Consider the following 21,873-nt stretch of genomic DNA (forward strand, 5'->3'; position numbering starts at 1 on the left):
AGCAATGAATGTTAACCAGGTATGTGCCATAATTGTAGAGGTTCATGTATACTTATTAGGGAGGGTTGATGGGGTCTGTACCAAGGGAAGCCATGATGGTGGGAGTGTGAATCTTACTGATAACAGTGATGTGAAGGTTGAAGGTGAGGAATTTGATTCAGCAGAATGGTATAGCTGCAGACATGCTCTGGTGAATCGAAACTAAATAATTGTATCATCTGTTTTGTGGATTCCAAAACATAACGCAACACATGTGTTGCCATGGGAGTACTTTCATGCTCTCATTTCACAGTTATGTGATAGAAACTGAATTTCTAAAGAAAAAGCATTAAAGGAATTTCTATACTTTCTTTGCACTCCCAGGAATGTTTGAAGTGCTGAATAGTAATATAATGAGACTCACTCCTAAAAATATCCTTCTTGATTAAAAGCACTGGACACACCCTTTATTCAACTGAGTGTGTGCAGGACTAAACCATGTTTGACACTTGTACTGTCTTGTACATTGCTTGTTACGTTAATCTTTCATTCAATTATCAAATCAGAGTAACACAGCACAAAACGAGGCTATTTGACCTATTGTGCCTATGCTTTGAGCGAGTTATCCAATTAGTCCCATTACACCTGCCCTTCCTCAATGGCCGTACAACTTTTCTACTTCAAGCATTTACCCAATTCCCTCTTTAAAGTTACTACTGGATCTACTTCCACCACCCGTTAAAAGCAGTGAATTCCAGATCTCAACAATTTGCCGTACGAATTATGTATTGCTCAAATTGCTTGAGGTTCTTTTGCTTCTCACCCAAACATAGAAACATTCACAGCATAAGAGGAGGCCATTTAGCCTGTTGTGTGCATGCTGGTTTTAAAAGAAAACTATCCAGTTTAATCCGACCTCCCAGCTCCTGGAATATGACATTGTCAGTATCTGCAGCTTCTACTTGTCGCTAGACATTTTCTAAATGGTGATAAAGGGGTTTCTACCTTCATTACTCTTTCCAGCAGTGAGTTCCAGATCCTCTCCACCATTTACGAGAAACCATACTCCTCAACTCTGCTCTAATTATTCCCTCAATTACTTTAAAATCTATGTCCCTGATTATTGACTTTTCTGCTAATGGAAATTGGTTTTTCAAGTACAGTCCATTGAATTCTGCGTTCTCTGGTAGCAGTCAGTGCTTTTACAGGAAATACTTTCTTCTTATTTACATTATCAGAGCCCTGTATGATTTTGAATACCTCTTTTCATATCTCCCTTTAACCATTTCTGCTCCACTGAAAGCACTTACAGCTTCTGTAGAGTTCCACATGATTGAAGTCCTTGATCTTTGGCGTCTCTCTTCTACACCTTCTGTAAAGCTTTGATATCCTTCCTAAAAAGCGTGGTGCACACAATATTTCAGCTGAGGCCTAACTGGTGTTTCATACATGTTTAATATGGCGTCCTTGCTTTTGTACTCCATTTCTTTCTTAAACAAAAGCAAAAGATACATATTATTGAAGCTTTTTGTTTTACATATCAGGACAGAATTGCAAGAGGACTAAATCTCAAAGGGAACAACAATTTATGATGCATGAGAAGACAGTGCCAATTGGTGGTCAGTTGACTGTGAAAGTATAACCATTGTCAGAGAATGCATTAAGGAATAGTCCCAGGTATCATATGAGCAAATACGGCCATATTCTCTGGAGTTTAGAATAATGAAAGTTGATTTTAATCAAAGCATTCAGGATTATAAGGGACTTGACAGCATAGATACTCAGAGGTTGTTTCCCAAATCTAGAATCTAGAAATGGGGAATCTAGAACAATTGTACACAATTTCAGGATAAGAGGTTAACCTAAACATTTAGGAGAGAGGAGAAGGAGAAATGTCTTTATGCAGAGTTGTGAATCTTTGGAGATTGAGGGATGTTGGGAGAGGGTGGGAAAGTGGAGCTGAAATCCAAGCTCAGCTATGATTGTACTGAATGGGCCATTTGGTCCTATTTCTTAAGGTCTTGTGCTCTTGCAAGAGACATAAATAGAATTTGAAAAATTGTATTTAATTAGCTTTATTGAATTAGTTTTATTGTCACATGTATTCAAATGAGTACAATGAAAAGTTTATAAGTCACTACTTAGTGCCATTTTAAGCTTCTTCAGTTACTGATTTGTTACAGTATACCAATGTCACCAATACACGGTGCCATCTTAGGTACACAGTACCTAGATACAATCCTTAATTACAGAATAATGAAGAAAAAAATTACATTACAGCTATATGCAGTATAACCATAGGTCAGAAAAACAACAAAGTTAAAAAGACAAACATCACAGTCTTTCTCCAAGTGCTCTCTTCAGCAGAGCAGTGCAGGGGTCCATGTGGTCTGACTGCTGGCTACTGTCACACTCTGTACCGGGCTGCAGCCCCCTTGCTCCACACTGTCTCAGTAGGTATAAAAAAAGAAAGAAATCTGTTAAAGTAAACATGGGTCCAATCGAGACAGCCATGAGTGTAATTATATTGAACAATAATGAAATGGCAGAGACATTCATTAAGTGTCTTTATAGAAGAAGACACAAACGCTAGAAATATTGGGAAGCCAATAATCTAGTGAGAATGACAAACTTAAAGAGATCAGTTTTAGTTAAGAGATATTACTGGAGAAATTGAAGGCTCTAAATGATGATGAATCCACTGTGTTTGATGGCTTGCATCCTAGGGATTTGTAGGAGGTGGCTGTAGTGATTTAGATAATTCCTTAAATTCTGGAACAGTTCCAAAGAATTAAAAAGGTAATGAACATAACCTTACAATTTAAGAGGAAGAGAGAGAATACGATAGGGTATAGGCCAGTTAACCAGATGTCAATAGTAGTCAAAATGCTCAGATCAGTTTTTAGGGCCATGGTTATGGGTCACTTAAATTGTGATTTCTGAAAGGGAAATTGTGTTTGATAAATCTGGTATGTTTTTTGAGATCGTAACCAAAAAAAAAAACTGGATAAAAAAAAGAGGTCAGCAGATGTCAGGTGTACTTAAACTTTCAAAGAGGTCCTCATACAGATATAGGAGTTGTCAGGATTGGGGTAATATATTAGCATGGATTGTGTATTGGTTATTTGATAGAAAACAGAATAGGAATAAACAGGAGATTTTCAGGTTGACTGGTTGTAAAGGGAGAGGCTTTGGAATGATTAGTCATTAAGTTTCAGCTATGGGGAATCTCTGGCTGGAATTTTACACCACCGTCCCAATGTACCACCACCACCACCTAGGAGTGGAGTGAATGTACAATTGGAATGGCAGGGACGCAGCACCCATTACCTGCTCAAGTTGACTGGTATTTTACCAGTGGCAGGATAGGTATTGGATGTCGTACCCACTCCTTTGGCTAATCAGGCTCTTGAATGGCCAATTAATAGTCACCCAAGTCGCTCTTCCCACTGCTACTGGTATTTTACCAGTCATGGGGCGTGCTATGCCATGTGACAAAGCCACTAGGGACCCTGGTGTCTTTTTGCAGGTTGAGGGATGTGTCTCTCCTGATAGGACACGGGGTGCCCTATGTGGAGGCATCAAGAAAAGTTTAAAATAAAACAACATTTTATTGGACTGCTCAAAGATCGAGTAATGTTAGCATTGACAGCATCTAGGTATCCATATACTTTTTTTTCTATTCATTTGTGGGATGTGGGCATTGCTGGCTGGCCAGAATTTCTTGCCCTTCCCTAGTTGCCCTTGAGAAGGTGGTAGTGAGCTGCCTTCTTGAATCACAATACCCAACATGCAGATATAGCAAACAATTATGAAAGTAGGATGCGAGCTATTGTTATAAAAGGTTTGAAGCCTAAGAGTAAAGAGATCTTGTTACAATTATAGGGAACATTAGTGAGGCCACACCTACAATGAAATATTATCCTCCTTATCTGAGGAAGCAGATGCTTGTCTTAGAGGGAGTGTAACAAAGGTTCACTTGACCCATTCCTGGGATGAGGGAATTGTCCGATATGAGAAGTGAGATTGAGTCAACAATACCATATTCCCTGGAGTTTAGAAGAGTGGGAGTTAATCTAATTGAAACATAAAATTCTTAAGTGGCCATACAGGAAGATACTAAGAAAGATGTTTCATGGCTGGGAAGCTTAGCATATGGGAACCATAGTTTTAGAATAAAGGATCAACTAATTAGGAGAGATGGAAAGAAATTACTTATTCAAGGGGATGTGACTCTGGAATTCTCTAACTGAGAGGGGTGTGAAAGCTTATTTAGTGAGTGTATTCAATTGATAATTTTGCGTATTATGAGAATGAAGAATATAGTGTTAGTGGAGGTAGAGTTGAGGTGGATCAACAGTGATTTTGTTGAATTCAGAATAGACGAAGAACCAAAGGCCTATTTCAGCTCCTATTTCTTAGGTTATTGTGTAAAGGCTTGAAAACCTGATTGAATATTTTGAGGAAGTGAATGTAGTTCGGGGGGGCGGGGGGGAGGGGGGGTGGTGGGATGTCCATGGATATTACTTATATGGACTTCAAGAAGGCATATCCTCTCATTGGTACTGTGCGACTTGCGGCATTCTATGTATATCTGTTATTGCACCTCAAATATTTACTATTTATTAACAATTTAGTTAATGGGATAGAGCCACTTATTCCACATTTGCCAATGATACAAGGATGTTTAGCTGCATTACAGTATAGTAGGTGTAGTGATTGTAACAGTGTTAACCAGGTGGACCTCATGGAATGAGTTCCCTGATTAGGGCCATTAACCTGGTCCAATCAGGGACCCCTGGCTGGCATAAGAACAGGAGTGTCAGACATCCTGCTCACTCAGAGCTGGCTCATAGGGAGTTTCAAGGACTTTGCACATGTAAATAAAGGGTGGCTTGGTGATGGGATACTGGCCTGTGTGGAGTTACTTCAATAGTATAGATGGAAACATAAAATTATAGACATTAAGCAAATGGATTTCAATGTAGACAAGTGTAAAATTACCTATTTTGGATCAAAATGTTTAGAAGGAATAGACAGTCATAGAGGTCTGTAGCATTGTAAAAAGAGTCTTTGGCCCATAGAGTTCCACTGTCAAAAACAATCGTTTAACTATCCTAATCCCATTTTCCAGCACTTGATTCATAACCTTGTACAACTTGGCATTGCAATTGTACATCTAATACTACTTCAACGTTATGAAAGTTTCTGTCTCTACCACCCTTACGGGTAGTGAGTTCCAAATTCATACCACCCTCTGGGTGAGAAAAAAAAATTCCTCACATCCCCTCTAAATGTCCAGCCTGATACTTTAAATCTGTGCTTCCTGGTCATCAAGGATAGCAATTGTTTCCTGTCTACCCTATCTATGTGCCTCAATTTTATACATCTCAATCATGTCCCCACCTTTGTTCCAAAGGAAAGCGATCCCAGTCTATCCAATTTATCTTCATAACTGAAATACTCCAGCCCAGACAACATCCTGGTAAACCCTCTCCAGTGCTATCATATCCCTCCTAGAATGTGGATTCCAAAATTGCACACAATACTCTAGCTGTGGCCTACCCAATGTTTTATACTTATTAAAAAGGAAAAAAAAACTTGTTGAAAGAATAAAGAAAAACAAGCTGTTGTAGTATGTCATGCATGGGACTGCATGGAAATTGCCCTTGAACTGAGTGGCTTGCTAGGTCATTTCAGATTGCAGTTGAGTCAACTACGTAGATCTGGAGTTACATGGAGAACAGACCAGGTAAGTAAGGATGGCAGATTTCCTTCTTAAAAGGACATTAGTAAGCCAGTTAAGTTTTCAAATCAATCAATGATAGTCAACTAGCTTCACATCCAAGTTTGAACCCATGTCCCCACACCCTTGGCTTGGGTCTCTAGGATACGAGTCCAATAACATCGCCACTACACCACCATCATACTAAAATATCATGCGCCTCTTCAGAGTGTTATAAAGTGCAATTTGATACTGAGCTGCATATTAGAGAAGATGACAAAAAGGTTGGTCAAAAATAGATTTTAAGGAGAGTATTAAAAGAGGAAAATGAGATTGAGTGGCAGAGAAATTTAGGGTGGGGTTGCTGAGCTTAGAGTCTAGGTAGGTGCAGGAATCATAATGCAGGATTCTCAAGAAACCACAATTAAGGAGTGCAGCTCTCCGAGGGTTGTGAGTCTAGAGAGAGATTACAGAGATAGAGAGGCTTTAGAAATAGGAACAAGAATTTTAAAATTAATTCTTGGCTTGACCACTCGGCAATAGAGGCCAAACAGCACAGAAGTAATAGTGAACAGAAAACAGTATGAGTAAGGTTATAGCCAAAGTTGTTGGATGACCTAAATGGATAAGGGTAAAATGTGGAAGGTTGTCAGGAGTGGATTACAATAGTCAAGTCCATAGGTAACAAAGGTATTGATAAGGGTTTCAGCAGCAGATGAGGCCTGGAGTTAGGAGGGAGGTGGAAATAGGTTATCTTAGTGATGGCACAATGTTTCAAACAGTCTTGCTCAGCCTCAGAATTGCCAGAGGGAGGGATAACAATTTGGAGCAGAAACTGAAGACAAGATTTAAATCGGAGGAATTCTTCCAAATATTTAGTTGGAACAAATTTCTGATCATGCAGAATTGCTTTTGGATAAACACAGCCTTCTAATTTAGCTACGGTGGAAGATTGGAGAGGCATTAGTGATGTGGAAAGGATGTCAGTAGTGTACATGTGAAAACACTAACACCAACACTCTGTTTTTAGATGATGTCGCCAAAGGGCAACAAAGATGCAATGTAGGGGGGGATGAAGGATAGATCCTTATAGACACCAAAGGTGACACTGAGAATGAGAAAGGGAAACCATTGCAGGTGATTCTCTGACTAGGATGGTACAGGTGAGAATGAGTCAGGTGAGGTCAGTCCCAGCCAGCTGGACCACAGTAGAAAGGTGTTGGAGGAGGGTGATGTAGTCAACCATGCCAAAGGCAGCAAACATGTTCAAGAAGATAAGAAGGGAGAGTTTACTTTTGTCACAGTCACATAGGGCACTTTGTGATTTTGGTATTTTTCTAAACTATAGGAAAGCAGAAACCTGATCAAAGGAATTTGAACATGGAATTCCAGGAAGAGAGCATGGATTTGGGAGAATAAAAGTAGATTGGAAATCAGGCAGGAGTTTGCAAGGATTGTGGAGTCAAGAGTTGACTTTTTGATTTTGGAGAGGGGTGACGAATGGTGAAAAGCTAGACACAAATGGGGATCCAAAGGGACATTTATAATTGAACATTAAAATAGATTGGGGGAGACCATCTCAGATTGAGATGAGGAGAAATTTCTTCATTCAAAGAGTGTTGAGCCTGTAGTATTCTCTGTCACAGAGGCAGATGAAGCCAAAACATTGTTTGATTTCATGAAGTTGCTGGATATAGCACTTGGGCTAAAGGGATCAAAGGATATGGGGGAAACACAGGGTCGAATTGGAAGATCAGCTATGATCAGACTGAAAAGTGGAGCAAGTTCAAAGGATCAAATGGCCTACTCCTGCTCCTGATTTGATGTTTCAATGATCAGTGCAGAAGAAAAAAAAGACACGGACAACGAGGGACACGAATTCGACTGGGACAACGCATCCATAATCGCATAAGCCAAACAGAGACACGTCAGGGAATTCCTGGAGGCCTCGTATTCCAACCGAACTTCATCAACAAACACATTGAATTAGACCCTGTGTACAAACCACTGAGAAACTGGTACCACTGGTTCTAACACCCCAACAAACCGAGGCATATAAATACCAAGTGAGACAGAACACTAATGCTTCACCGGAGGCGCACTGACGATGTTACCTAGCAGGGTGACAAAATGTTTACAACCAAACCCATCGGCTCAACAAGCATGTCTACAACCTCAGCATTTTTTTCCTGGCATTTAAATAGTCAAGAAGTGATCAACTGACTTTAGGAGGAAACTGATGGGACAAATAGAGAAATTGCTTCTAGTTGGGGACTACAGGACTAGACGATATAGCGTTAAGATCAAAGTTATTTTCTTCAGGAATATAGTCAAGAATCTTCCCCATATAAAATGGTATAAATTTTGGAATTTCTTCTGGAAACAAAAAGTTATTAGTTTAATATCAGACTTTTAAATCGGGTGGATCTCCCACTCTCCCTCCTAAAACTGGAGGCCATCCAAAATCCCCTGCCCACATCCTAATTTACACCAAGCTCTGTTCACTTATCACTTTGTCCTGGAAGATGTCAAGCTTCTTGAGCGTTGTTGGAACTGCATCCATCCATGCAAGTGGGGAATATTCCATCACACTCCTGACCTGTACCTTGTAGACAGTGGATAGGTTTTGGGGAAATCAGGAGGTGTTTGTGGCTCAGAGTCATATTTTTTTTCAGAATGCTCTCATGGAGCAGGTTGGGACATTGTATGACATTAAAGGCACTTTATAAATAAAAGTTGTTGTTGGCAACTAACCAAATGTATTAAGGGATATAAGGTAAAAGAGGGTTTAGGAAGTGAGCTGACTGAGTAGAATGATGTAATTGAGGTGGACCAAGCTTGATGGATTAAATGGCCTTCTCTTGTTCTTTTGTTCCTCTGTCATTAACAAATATCAAAAACTGCAATGGTCTTAATACTGGTTCCTGGGAAACACAACTGGCCCGCTGTATGAAAAAGAACAGATCACCAATTTGATTTCTGTCCCTTAGCCAATTTCATATCCACACTGTCACTGTCTCTTTAAGCCTGTGGGCTTTAATTTGCTAATCAGTGTATTGTGTATGACATTGTCACAAGCTTTTTGAAAGTCCATGCATATTACATCAACAAAACTGCCCACATTGACTCTCACCATTACTGCATCAAAAATAAGTCAGTCAATCATGTTGATCATTTATCTGGACAGAGGAGGCCATTTGGTCCAATAGGTCCATGCTTTCTCTCTCTTTCTCCATGGTCGCTCCCATACTTTTGCTCACCTATTAGATGCCATAAACTTACTTGGCCCAGGACCTTCCTAAGTTATGGTGACCGGAACTGGACATAGCACCCTAGTTCTACCAAAGGTTTATAAATGCTCGGCTATTTTTCTCATACTTAATGTTGTACCCTTGTTTATGAAGTCCAAGATCCTATATGCTTTACCAGCCATTCCTTCAATGTGTCCTAATACCTGCAAGATTATTGCTTTCAAGTGCCCATTTGATTCCCTTTTTACAGTCATTGCTTCTCTGTTTCTACCATCGTATAGGCAGCAAGTTCCAGTTCCTTACACTTACAGGAAAAAAAGGTACTGAGTTGGATGATCAACCACGATCATATTGAATATTAGAGCAGGCTTGAAGGGCTAAATGGTCTACTCCTATTTTCTATGCATTTACCATAAAAACACTTCCCTAAAGTCACCAATGCACCTCTTTCTCAAAACCTTAAAGCTATGTTTCCCAGCTCTGGTACCATTAATTAATGGGAACATTTTCCCTTGTCTCTCTTATTTAAAGCTATCTCAATCTTGTAGATTTCCATCAATTCTCTCAATCTCCTTTACCCTAAGAACATTTCCAACTTCTGTAACCTAGCTGTTGTGAAAATCCTCTATTTCAGAAACCATTCTGGAAAATCTCAATCTTCTCAAGGGCCCTTGTATATATCCTAAAATGCAGTGGCCAGAACTGGACATTTTTTTTTTGCTAATTTTGCACATTGCATTAAATTGATGTTTCAGCTCATAAGGCAGAAATCACACAATATTTCTTACTAATCTTACCATGTACCATTTCAGAGCAACTCACCACTTTGGAGACCCCAGAACTGACTAGCATCCCTGGTACAAGCACCATATTTAAAAGGCCATTGTGTACCGTCAGTCCCAAGCTGCCTGCACAGTTCCTGACATTTGCCCTGAACATGACAGACAGGGGGAAATAAAAATATCAGTACCTTACTTTGCAGCCAAGGACCTAAATAAAAACCAAAAGAACTGTGGATGCTGTAAATCAGGAACAAAAACAAAGTTGCTGGAAAAGCCTTTCTGATGAAGGGTCTAGGCCCGAAACGTCAGCCTCTGTGCTCCTATGATGCTGCTTGGCCTGCTGTGTTCATCCAGCCCTGCACCTTATTGTCTCGGATTCACCAGCATCTGCAGTTCCTACTATCTCTGCTGGAAAAGCTCAGCAGGTCTGGCAGCATCTGTGAAGGAGAAAACAGAGTTAACGTTTCGGGTCCGGTGACCCTTCCTCAGAACTGACCTAGTTATCCTACTGGTCAGGGTGGTGCATAGACTTTCCCTTCCACAGGACCAACAGTGGAGACCATGTCTGTTAGTGGACTGTCACTTTAAGAGTCTGATAACGTGACATCATTGGACATTTGAGGGAAACAGTTTGGTCTCTGCTGCTTGCAGAATGAATACCTCCTTAATAAAACTTCTGCTATTGTCAACCACTTCAGCTTCCTTAAAGTATTAAAATGTAGCAACATGAGACCATGCCAGCCTGGTCTGAGGTTGCCATCCAGGACAGAGCAGTTTCAGTAGTCTGGAAGAATGCCCAGCACTGAGGGAACAAGGTCCTACTCTACTCTGTCAGAGTAAATGCAACCATCCTCATTAGGATGGTCAATCTATGAACAGCTAGTTTATTTGGCAACCGCTTTCTTGCTTTCAGAGTCAGTGTGTTTGGCCAGTTCCCCAGCAGCATAAGGCAGATAGCACTCTGGATTGCTCTGGCTGAGATGGTCTGGCACCTGTAATGAATCAGGTGCGAAGCTTCAGAGGCAATGTGTGCAAAGATGATGATGGTGAAGGAGTTCATGACATTCATGGTCTCGGACAAGATTCTGGTGGAAGGATAGACCTGGTACACGTAGATCAAGTACCTCTGTTTCAGAGTCTTCCTCCGCTTCTTGGGCAGTTTCTTGGTGACTTTGTTAAGTGACTGCTTCAATGCCTTTTGGGATGCAGTGCTCTTCGCCACAACTGCCGATTCAGGCATGACTTCTGATCTCAGTAAATCCTGATACCTTACATTCATTACTTCTGCTACTAGATCCACCTTCCACCAAGGCTCATGCTCTACCACTCTCATTATTGCCTGCAGCATCTTCCCTCACTTGTCCTCAAACACCCAATTGTGTAACACTACAGTACTAGCTAACACCGCATGCTGTTTGTGTGGTGGATTCACTTGCTCAATGCACTTCCCCACCTATAACAACAGTAACAGCTGAACCACCTGTTTTCATCTCCTGTAATATCTTACTCTTTCTCATTCCAGAAGCAAAAAGACCCATAATTAGGGCAGAAAGAGTCAAGTTAGATGGTGAGCTGCCTGACAATCAGCTCCTTACCCCTTATCAGCACAGGATTCTGACTCTAACCACTCCTTGCACATTCTGGACTGGGGGTATCAGAGGCTACCCTTGACTTACTGTGCTGGGATCCGCTGAGCAAAGACTATCACCCTTGACTGCACCAAGGCCTGCTGACAACCATTGCAATTTCCTGGCTTTGTTTCCGTGCTAAATGAGATTGCAAAACAAATAATACGAGCCATGTATCTCTGGCTAAAGAGGCAATGCACAGAAAGGCAAAGCAATGCAAGGCAGAGATGCTGTGAGCTCCAGGCAGTTAGATATGTTACCTAGTAAGTAACCAGATATGAATCCTAAGATCCTAAATGCATTGCTAAATATCTTTTCAATACGTTCTATCAGCTCAATGCACATGAAGTCCCAGGTCCCACTGTCCCTGCATACTTTAGAACTGTCATTTTATCTATATTACCTCTCCATAGCTCCTCTATTAAAATGTACCACCTCACTTTTCTTTTTAATTTGTTCACAGAATGTGGAGGTCACTAGCTAGACCAGCGTTCACTGTCCATCCTAACTGCCCTTGAGGTGATGGCAAGCTGCCTTCTTTAACTGTTGCAGTACACAGCAGCACCGTGGGTGTACCTACAAGACAAGAAGGGAGTTCCAGGGTTTTGAACCATGACATATTGCCAAGTCAGGATGGTATGTGACTCAGAGGGGAGCTTGCAGGTGGTGATGTTCCTGTACACCTGCTGCCTTTATCCTTTTGGATGGAGGGAACTGTTAAAGGAGCCTTAGTGAGTTGCTGCAGTGCCTTTTGTAGATGGTACACACTGCTGCTACTGAGCATTGGTGCAGAAGGAGTGAATTTTGAAGATTGTCGATGTGTTGTAAATCAAACAGTCTGCTTAGCCCAAATGGTGTCAAGCTGCTTGAGTATTGCTGGAATTACACCCAGCCAGATAAGTGGAGAGTATACCATCACACTTCTGACTTGTACTTCATCGATAGTTTCTGCCTTTGAGGTGTCAGGAGATGAGTTACTCATTGTAGAATTTCTAGCTGCTGACCTCCTCTTGTAGCCACAGTATTTATGTCGCTATTTCAGTTCAGATTCTGCCAAACCCCAGGATATTAATCTATTAAATTCCATTTGCCACTTGCATGTTCGTTCTGCTCCCCTGTGATGTCCTTTTGTGGTCAATTGGAAACCTCATGATGAATCTCCTCCAAGTTTGGTATCATTGGCAAATTTTGAAGTTTTACAGTATTACAGAAAAGTCATGGTCCAGCACTGACCCTTGGGGAATAGCCATTGTCCACCATCCTCCAGTCTACAAAATAACCATTTATCACAACTTGTGGCTTTCTAAACTTAAGCTAATGTTTTATCCTGAGGTGACAATGCATGCTATCCACCTCGTATGAGTCACAGTTTTGTTTGCCAACCTTTTATGTGGTGCTAGTTTGACAAATGATTTCTTAAAATTCATGTAGATAATATCCACTGCATTAACTTCAATCTTTTCTTTTGCAAAAGATTTGATTAAACAATCTGCTGTTTACAAGTTGACTGCCATCTCTCCAAGTTCCTGTTAGTTTATTTTCCAATTATTTTTTAAAACTTTACCTATCAGTGATGTTAAACTAGTCAGCCTCTAGTTAGTAGGACTATCCTTGCATCCTTTCTTGAAAAAGGATGTTACATTTGTTACTTTCTAATCCTTAATAATAGACTCGAAAATCTTACCAATGCCCTAGGTCAGGCTAACTGGCCTATAATTTCCCATCTTCTGCTTCTATCCCTTCTTAAACAAGTGTGTTACATTAGCCATTTTTCCAATCCTCCCTGACTCCAGCGATTCCTGAAGGATCATCACCAACGCCTCCACAATCTCCTCAACTATCCCCTTCAGAATCCGGGGGCGTACTCCATCCGATCCAGGTGATTTATCCACCTTCAGACCTTTCAGCTTCCCCTGCACCTTCTCCTTATTTGATTTGATTTGTTATTGTCACATGTACTGAGATACAGTGAAAAGTATTGTTCTGTGTGCTAACCAGAAATCATACCTTACACAAGTACACCAGCTTCTCTCTCTCAAACTGCAAGGTGAATTCTATCATTTTGTGGTCACTGCCCCAGGGGTTCCTTCAACTTAAGTTTTCTAATCAAGCTTGCCTCATTTTACATCACCAAATCCTCCAAAAAGTCCTGATGAAGGGGCTAGGCCCAAAATGTTGACTCTTCTGCTTCTCTGATGCTGCCTGACCTGCTGTGTTTCTCTAGCTCCACATTGTATGGGCTCTACCACAAGCTGCTCCAAAAATAAATCTCATAGACATTCCACAAATTTCTTTTCTTGTTATCCATTGCCAACCTGATTTTCTCAGTCCACCTATATATTGAAGTCCCCATAATGCTTGTAATAGTGCCTTTTTTACTTACTGATTTATTTTCTTCCCCCACATCCTGCTACCGCTAAGGGGCCCGTACATAACTCCCATCAGTGTCTTTTTCCCCTTTGCAGTTCCTCAACTCTATCCACAGATTCTGCCTTCCGACCCTACAGCAAGAAGTGATGTCGATGTCATTTCATTTTTTACTAATAAGGCAACTTTGCCCCCTCTCCCTGTCCTTTCGATAGGACATATATCCTTGGATGTTTAGTTCCCAGCCTTGACCCACTTGTAGCCACGTCTGTGATACCCATGACATCATACTTGCCAATTTCAATCTGTGCTACAAGCTCATTTACCTTGTTTCGTATACTGCATGCATTTAAGTACAACATCATCAGTCCTGCATTGACTGCCCTCCTTCTCGTAGTTATTCCCTTATCTGCTGCACTTGAAGTAAGATTCCTGACCTTTTCCATACTCACTGTTCTTTTACTTCTTCTGGAAGCTTTGATAATCTCTCCAGCCCTCCCCAGATGTATCTATTTCAGAGTCCTTGTGGCCAGCCTATTTAGCCTTTCCGCTAGAATGCCGCTCCCAGATGGGTTCAACCAAAGACTGTCCCAACAGTACAGGTTCCCTTCTGTCCCAATACTGATGTCAGTAACCCATGAAATCAAACCCCATCTTTCCCACGCAACTCCTTTAGCTAGCATGTCCTTCCCTAATTTTCTTACCTTTGTGCCAATTTGCACCTGACTCAGGTAATAATCCAGTGATCATGACCCTTGAGGTTCTGATCTTTAATTTTGTTCCTAATTCCTGATGATCACTAAACAGGACCTCTTGCCTATGTTGTTGGTCCTGACATGGACCACAACAACTGGATCCTCCTCCTCCCACACCAATATCCTTTCAAGTCTATTTGAGATGTCCTTTATCTTGGCATTCATTCAAAGGAACAAGAAACACAATAAGGAGAGAACGAGGCAAACATGGCTGACAAGGGAAGTCAGGGACAGCATAAAAGCAAATTAAAAACCTTATAATGTGGTGAAGATTATTGAGAAGCTAAAGGATTGGGAAGCCTTTAAAAACCTGCGGAGGACAACTGGAAAAGCAATTAGGGAGAGCGGATGAAATATGACAGCAAGCTAGCTAGTAATATAAAAGAAGATTGCAAGAGTTTTTTTAGGTATGTGAAAAGTAAGAGAGAGATGCAAGACTGGACATTGGTCCACTGGGAAATGAGGCTGGAGAAGTAGCAATGGGGAACAAAGAAATGGTGGAGGAACTGAATAGGTACTTTACATCTGTTTTCACGTTGGAAGACACAAGTAGTATCCGAACTTCAAGAGAGTCAAGGGGCAGAGGTGGGTTCAGTGACTATCACCAAGATCAAAGTGCTCGGGAAGCTGCAACATCTCAAGGTGAATAAATCATCCAGACCAGATGGAGTACACCCCAGAGTTCTGAAGGAGATAGCTGAGGAGATTGTGGAGGCATTGATAGTGATCTTTCAGAAATATCTGTAGACAGGGAGATCCCAGGGACTGGGAAACACTAATGTAACACCCCTGTTTAAGAAAAAAGGTGAGGCAGAAGACAGGAAATTATGGGCTGGTTAGCCTGACCTCAGTTGTTGGTAAGATTTTAAGAGTCGATTATTAAGGATGAAATTGCAGAGTACTTGGAAGTGCATGAAAAAATAGGGCCAATTCAGCACGGCTTGGAGAAGGGGACAAATTTGCCTGACAAATCTATTAGAATTCTTTGAGGAGGTAACAAGCAAGTTAGACAAAGGAGAGCCAAGGAACATGATCTATTTGGATTTCCAGAAGACCTTTGACAAGGTGCTGCACAGGAAAATGCTACATAACAGCCCATCCTGTTGGATACTGGCATGAATAGAGGATTGGCTGACTGGCAGAAGGCAAAGAATGGGGGATAAACGGGTCTTTCTCAGGATGTCAGCCAGTGACTGGGGGAGTTCCACAGGGATCAGTGTTGGGACCACAACTATTCAAGTCACACATTAACGATCTGGAAGAAGGAACTGAGGGCATTGTTGCTAAGTTTGCAGGTGATACGAAGATAGGTAGAAGGACAAGTAGTATAGAGGATGTGTAGAAGGACAAGTAGTATAGAGGATGTATAGAGAGTGCAGGGAGGCTGCAGAAGGACATGGACAGGCTAGGACTGGCGATAAAGAAGTGGCAGATGGAATACAATGTGGAGAAGTGTGCAATTATGCATTTCGGTAGTAAAAGTAGAGGAGGAAACTATTTTCTAAATAGGGAAAAGCTTTGGAAATCTGAAATACAAAAGGATTTGAGAGTCCTAGTTCAGGATTCTCTTGAGATTAACATGCAGATTCAGTTTGCAATGAAGAAAGCAAATGCAATGTTGGCACTCATTTCAAGAGGGCTGGAATACATGAGCAGAGATGTGCTGCTGAGGCTGTATAAGGCTCTGGTCAGACCATATTTGGAATATTGAGCCATTCTGGGCCCTGTATCTAAGGAAGGATGTGTTGGCATTGGAGGATCCAGAGGAGGATTTTAAGAATGATCTTAGGGATGAAGGACTTGTTGTATGAGAAGTGGTTGAGGACTCTAGGTGTGTACTCAATGGAGCTTAGAAGGATGGGGGGTGCGGGCAGGGGAACCTCATTGAAACTTACAGAATACTGAGAGGCCTGGATAAAGTGGACATGGAGAAGATTTTTCCACCAGTAGGAAAGACTACAACTTGAGGGGACAACACTTTAGAACTGAGAAGAGGAGGAGTTCCTTCAGCCAGAGGGTATTGAATTTGTAGAACTCATTGCTGCAGAAAACTGTGGAGGCCAAGTCATTAAGACAGAGATAGATAGGTTCTTGCTTGATATGGGGATCAAGGGTTACGGAGAGAAGGCAGGAGAATGGGGGTTGAGAAACATATCAGCCAAGATCAAATACTGGCGCAGACTCGTTGGGCCAAATGGTCTAATTCTACTCATATCTTGTGTATCTAATGAGCAGGCAACACACCATGTGGGACTCTCCAATCCTGTTTAAAAGGATATATCTGTACCTCTAATTACAGAATTCCCTACTACTACCACTTTTCTTTTTGCTCTCTCCACTTGAATGATCTCCTGCATCACGGTGCAGTGATCAGTTTACCCATCTTCCCTGAAGTCGTTTCTCCCATCCACACAGGGACCAGGTATATCATACCGGTTGACCTGGCCAAAAACTGAGGCTCCTCCAATGCTAAATTCAGGATGCCTCTAAACTGCCTCACTTGTTGTCACATCCTCCTCTCCCTACCACTGGCCAAATTTGAAGTACTTAATCTACAAGATGTGATTGCCTCCTGAAACAAAGTGTCTGTCTCTCCTAGATGTGTCACAATGTTTGAAGCTCAGACTTCAGTTCATCAACTCTGAGCCGAGTTCCTCAAATAACCAACACTTGCTACAGATGCGTGTCACTATGAACCACAACAGGGTCCACCAACCCCCACAACATCACCTGGCCCTGCATCTCCAAATTATTTAATTTGTTTTTAAGTTGTATTTTTGAATTTCCTATTGGCTTTTAGCTTTTAATCTGTAAAATATTCCTCTAATTTATGTTTAATCTGAAAGGAATTTAGGTCTCTTAGGTATTTAAATTAGCAGTTACTTCCCAACCAATGAATTTATTGCATTTCGTTTGATATCACAAGCCCCACCCCACTGTTTCCGATCCCTGAGTCTCTTTGTGAAGAAGGGTCTAGACCCAAAACACCAGCTTTCCTGCTCCTCTGATGCTGCTTGGCCTGCTGTGTTCATCCAGCTCTACACCTTGTTATCTCTCTTTCCCCACCGCCTTCTTTCTCTTTCTCTGGGCTCCTGGCTAAATGTGTAGGCCTTGAGCCTTTGTCTCAAATTTAAATTTCCCACTTAGTTTTAGTGTCCTCCCCCACCGACTCCTCTTTCTCCTTATGTCCCAGATTCCTTAAGACGTTACTTGGATAATAAAGAGCAGACGTACTCACCAATGAGAGGAAAGGAGGGGCTAATAAGCTCCTCCAATCACACTCTAATACAACAAAGCAGTACTCGAGTCCAGCAATAAAGAAATCTTTCTCTTGTGGTCCCTAACTCAAAGGCTGCTGGAACTGGATTAAATCAAGTGTCTCATGCTTGTTTGTTCTTCATGTGAGAAGACTGTACAAAACTGCTTTAGTAACGGTGTATGTACATAAAGAGTTATGGATAAAGTATATTTTTGCAAGAAAATAGGCTGTCTAATTAACTAGTTTCAGCTGATAAGAAAAAGCTACTATTAAGCTGCACCCAATCAAAAGAGCAACTTTTAGTTAATTACTAAATCAAAGATCAGACTAGACTTCAGATTTAAATTAGCCCTTAAATTATTCTTTAACTCTAATTACACTCCAGTGCAACAAAGCAGCAGTCTAGTGCAGACCTGCTGAAACTCTTGCTTCGCCTTACCGCAACGGACTGTATACCCTGATACCTACTGGCTGTATTGTTTGGGTTTGAATTACCATACCAAATTACGCCCACAGCAAAGAAGGCCCCCAAGAGACAATAGTTTTTAGTGATGTAATCATACAGGAGGCAGTGTTAATGCTTTATTATTAATTTAGTAATGGAAATCAGGTGCTATATTCTCCCCAGAGATAGTAGGAATTGCCGATGCTGGAGAATCTGAGATAACAAGGTGTAGAGCTGGATGAACACAGCAGGCCAGGCAGCATCAGATGAGCAGGAAAGCTGACGTTTCGGGCCTAGACCCTTCTTCAGAAATGGGGGAGGGGAAGGGGATTCTAAAATAAACAGAGAGAGAGAGGGGAGGCGGATGGAAGGTAGATAAAGGAGCAGATAGGTGGAGAGGAGACGAACAGGTCAAGGAGGCGGGGATGGAGCCAGTAAAGGCTTGGGGCAGCTGCTGCCAAGGTGCAGTGGGGAAAGACCACCACTTAGGGTCTTTCTGTCAAGGTACAATAGGGGTCCGTTAAATTATCAGACCCTCTCAATGCCTCGACTGTGTGTAAATATTGTCCTGTATAAGTAAGAAAGGCCTTGGGTTTGTTTTTGCAATGGCAGACTGTGCCAAATTCAAATGTTTGTTTGTTATTCATGTGCAAAGGCTGTACAGAAATGCTTCAGTAACTGTGCATGTATATAAAGATTTTTTATGAATAAAGTACATTTTTGCACGCCCACATTCAGAGTAAGAATTTTTAAAAATTAGAATTTGCAGCAGCGTGAAGCTACTCCTCCTAATTTCCAAAGTACATCAATTGAATGTCTGATACTTTAGAGTGTTTACAGTACACCACTCGTGTTTGGGCTTTCAGTTTCTTTTTTACATTAGATAGTACAAAAACAAACTGCAGCTGGAGGAAAGTTAACAAGGACACATGTCTGGTGACCCTGATATCAGTGCCTATTGGAACCATGACTGTGGTGATGTTCCATTGTTTGAGCTGGTGCTGAGCAGCAGTCACTCCCCTGCCCCTCACTTGCCTAAATGACGATACCGTATTTAAATTATTATACTCCCAGGGTCTCTACATTTCTGCACTCGCTTTAACATAGTACCATTGATTTATATTGCCTCTCTGCATTCTAAAACCTTCACACTTGCCAGTGTGAATTTCAATTGCCACAGAGCTGCCCATTTCAATCCATCTTGTGTTCTCTTGAATCCTTCACAACTGTCCTCATTGTTCAGTACATTTCTGAGTTTTGTGCAATCCAACACTGAAATCATGCTCAGTATACCAAAGTCCAAATCATTCACATATTTAAAAAAAAACAAACCTTCTTTACAGTACTCTCAATTGTTGGTGCTCCCTTTCTCACACATATCACAGAATGACTATAGTGCAGATAAAGCCCATTTGGCTCATCAAGACTGGACTGACCCTCCAAAGAGCATCCCACCCAGACCCTGCTCTCCCACCCTATCCCCATAACTCCACCTCTAACATGGCCAATCCACCTAACCTGCACATCTTTAGACTGTGGGACAAAATTGGAGCACCTGGTGGAAACCCATGCAGACAAGGGGAGAACATGTAAACTCAACACGGACAGTCACCCAAAGCCAGGTCCCTGGCGCTGTGAGGCAGCAGTGCTAACCACTGTACCACCGTGCTGACTTCCTCGGTTATTGGGAATACTCCTCTTTCTCTCCCCTTCTGTCTTTCCTTTTCTTTCTCATTGTGCACCTCCCATCTCCCACTGCCACACACCCACCTCTCTCTCTCTCTGCTACACATCATTCTGAGTCGTGCTCTCTCTATTGAAAATACTCCAACTCCCCACTCTGCTCTTTTTGAAAAGCCCTGTCTCTAAATGGGAGTATCCCTATCTCTGCTGTGTCCTTGCCAAGTGTGAACAATGATATTCCACCTGTTATACCATTCCCCACCCTGTGTCGGAATGTGTTGATAGATCAACTGAAATATTTCTGCTTGGTTGCATCCGACACATTCTCTCACAGGTAATAAGTGACTGAACAAGTTTGGTGTCTACATAGTGAAGTGTGGGGGAGGGAGGAGATTGCAGGGGAAAACAAAACTTGAAAAGGAGAGTAAACATGTAAGCTGATACGTTGCAAATTCCTGACACAAGTAACGCAGCTGGTGTAAAAATGTATCATCCCCTTTAAACTCCGCAGGGTAGATCAATGGAAACATTAAGAGTTGTTGCATTGGGAGCTGTCAGAAGTTACTCATGTACTCTGAGAGAAACGTGGAGGCTCTGATAAGACTGAAGAAGCAAGTGACAAAAAGAGAATCCAAACGCAAAGATGTTTAAATATACTCATCCTTGGCAGGCACTTTGTCAAACAATAGACCAAAGGAGTAAGGTAAGAATTTAGAGGATTAATTCTTTCAATCTTGTACTGATTCTCTTTTGTATAATATTCCATTTCTGATGAGATTATAAATTTAACAGTAACATTTCTAGTCAACCATGTCATTCATGAAATGTTGAAGAATATAGGCTATTTTCAATGTCCTGATCAATCTTTCGACCACACATCCACTCCAAAGACTCTCTATATCCATCACTCTAACAATGCCTGCCTCACCTCATCTATTACTGAACCCTTAAGAATGTTTTTGTTACCTCTAGGCATGATTGTTTCAACTTAATTCCTGGCTCTTTTATATTATACCCTCCATGAAGTTGTGATCATCCAAAACCAACTCGCACAAAATCCTGTTTCCCCATCACTGACATTGGCTCTAGCTTGTTTAAATATCTTCTTCTTTGGTTTCAAATCCCTTCATGTCCTTACCCTTTCTCTGTAATCTCATCCAGCTCCATTATCCTCTCAACCATCCGCATTCCTCCAATTCTAGCTTCTTCAGCATCCCTGATTTCAGTCACTCTACTATTAGTGACTGTGCCTTCAGCTGTCAAGATCCTATATTTTGGAATTTCCTTTCTTAAAATCTCCACCTCTTTAGCTCTCTTTTCTCAAACACTCCTCTTTAGCCAAGTTTTTGATTATCTGCTCTACTAACTTCTTGTGTGACTCAGCATCATATTTTAATTTACATTTCCTACTACAGTTTGGGATATTTTGTTATGTTTAAGGTGCTATATAATTTAAGATGTTATTGATGGCTGTGAAAACAGCAACTCATGCATTTTATGGACTAGGTGAGAAGCTGAGTTTCTGTTCAAGGCTGAAATTCCCACTCTGCAGTGAGACAATGCGTGAAATTCTGCCTTTGGCTTTGGTAAGACCTTAAGAAAATAAGTTCATGATCTCCCTAAGGGGAGGATCATGTACTTATGCAGAGCTAAAACATTTGAAATGTAGTCACTCATGTCGTGTAGACAAGGATGGCATGTTATTTGTGAACATTACCATTACTCAGGGCCACTAGAAATTGAAATAAATCTGAACTTTTCAATGTCACCCATGTTCAAGAACAAATTAAAGTAAATGACCCAACAACATTTCTTTTTGCGTGGAGTATATCATTAAGAAAGCAACAGTGAAAGAAAACTCTTAAGGAGAACTCCCTCCTGTTCTTTCATTAAGTCATGGGTCTTTGTTTCCACCTTGATGTAAAGTGCAGGGTAAAGGTTAGCACCTCCTGTAGGTAGCACTGCTTCTCAAATGCACTGTAGTATCATGCTGCCTTGT

General features: G+C 41.3%; 1 long non-coding RNA gene across 1 annotated transcript; it reads right to left on the bottom strand.

The window, feature by feature from the left end:
* Nucleotides 1-2,038: 2,038 nt before the first annotated feature.
* LOC125486495 lies at nucleotides 2,039-21,126 on the bottom strand. Its single transcript, XR_007265161.1, has 2 exons — nucleotides 21,013-21,126; nucleotides 2,039-2,424 (listed from the first exon to the last, which is right to left on the bottom strand). It is a non-coding gene; the product is annotated as an uncharacterized LOC125486495 (long non-coding RNA).
* Between the last annotated feature and the right edge of the window lie 747 nt (nucleotides 21,127-21,873).

This window comes from Rhincodon typus, chromosome 29, assembly GCF_021869965.1.
Source record: "Rhincodon typus isolate 14 chromosome 29, sRhiTyp1.1, whole genome shotgun sequence".
Taxonomy (NCBI): domain Eukaryota; kingdom Metazoa; phylum Chordata; class Chondrichthyes; order Orectolobiformes; family Rhincodontidae; genus Rhincodon; species Rhincodon typus.